Source organism: Chiloscyllium plagiosum, chromosome 1 (genome assembly GCF_004010195.1).
Source record: "Chiloscyllium plagiosum isolate BGI_BamShark_2017 chromosome 1, ASM401019v2, whole genome shotgun sequence".
In the NCBI taxonomy this organism is placed as follows: domain Eukaryota; kingdom Metazoa; phylum Chordata; class Chondrichthyes; order Orectolobiformes; family Hemiscylliidae; genus Chiloscyllium; species Chiloscyllium plagiosum.
Window position 1 is genome coordinate 1,219,160 of NC_057710.1, and position 1,519 is coordinate 1,220,678.

General features: G+C 50.0%; 1 long non-coding RNA gene across 1 annotated transcript in view; it reads right to left on the reverse strand.

The window, feature by feature from the left end:
- Nucleotides 1-1,519, reverse strand: part of LOC122545053 — a 26,829-nt gene that overhangs the window by 1,375 nt on the left and 23,935 nt on the right. Inside the window, exon 2 of the long non-coding RNA XR_006310544.1 lies at nucleotides 835-894. This is a non-coding gene — a long non-coding RNA (uncharacterized LOC122545053). The remainder of the gene's footprint in view (nucleotides 1-834; nucleotides 895-1,519) is intronic.

Below are 1,519 nucleotides of genomic sequence, written 5' to 3' on the forward strand. Positions count from 1 at the left end.
CAGTAGACAGCTAGGCACAGCCAAGCAATGAGGAAGGTAAATTGTATATTGTCCTTCAGTGCAAGAGGATCTGGGTTCAGAGGTCGGGATGTCTTGCTGCAGTTATACAGGGTCTTGGGGAGAGCACAGCTGGAGGGTTGTGTGCAGGGTTGCCCCCCCCCCCACCCCCCCCAGCTATGAGAGGACAGTCCTGCTGTAGAGGGAGTGCAAGGGAGTCTGATACTGAGGATGGCAGGACGGTCCCATGAGGAGAGATTCGCTCACCTGGCCCTGTATTCAGTGGAGTCAGATTTAAACACACGAACGGGGATGGACAGACTCGATGCTGGGAGGGTGTTTCCCCGGGGTGGGGAGACTAGAACCAGGGCCAATTTTAAAGGCTTCAAAGCGTATGTCGAGAAGAGTTAATTTAACATTTTGATTGAGGACTCGACATGATGATATTGAATGGTACAGCAGGCTTGAAGGGCCGAATGGCCTACTCCTGCTCCTTGTCTGGATGTTTCCCCAATGCAGTTAGGGAGAGAGAGCCAGGGTTCTCACCCAGGGACACTGAGCGAGCACTGAGATGTTGTTGTGTGGACAATCTCTTCAACATTACACGTGCACTGCTTGAACTCCAGTTTTGAATCTGTCTGAAGCGGAGTGCCCTGTGAAAGTCTCATTGCCATTACCCATCATTCCCCAGACTGAGAATCCCAACATGCAATGGGCAGGAATAAACCATAACCTTGGGTGTGGAAAGACATCATTCATACATTCCCCATACGGCAAAGACCATTGACTGAATGTGTACGAGGACATTTGAGAGGTTTGTTGGGGAACATTACTAACCTGTCGTCTTTCTTCTCGGACGGATTCTTCTCCAATTTGTTGTTGTAGGAACAGTTGTAGCTGTTGGAAAGGAACAAACAGAAACAATCTCAATGAATGTGGGACCCTGCTCCTGCACTGGTGTGTAGTGGGTGAGAGAGTCAGACTGAGATCAGCCTGTTGGAGATCAGAGGCTCTCAGGACAGTCTGTGTCACCCTCAGTCAGAGCCCAAGCTGATCTCAGTGCAATCCTTCCCAACACAGTGGAGCAGAATGTTCCCAATCCCAATGCGTCTGTGGGACACTCAGTGATTAGATTCCCTATAGTGTGAAAACAGGCTCTTCAACCCAACCAGTCCACACCAGAAGAGTAACCCACCACACCAATTTCCCTCTGACTAATTCACCGAACACTATGGGCAATTTTGCATGGCTAATTCACTTGACCTGCACATGTTTGGACTGTGGGAGGAAACCAGAGCACCTGGAAGACACCCACGCAGACACGGGGAGAATGTACAAACTCCACACAGTCAGTCACCCGAGGCTGGTATCGAACCTTCCTATTCATATACCCATCCAGATGCCTTTTAAATGTTGCAATTGTACCAGCCTCCACCACATCCTCTGGCAGCTCATTCCATACACGTACCACCCTCTGCGTGAAAAAGTTGCCCCTTAGGGTGCTGGAAAAGTCAGGCAGCAA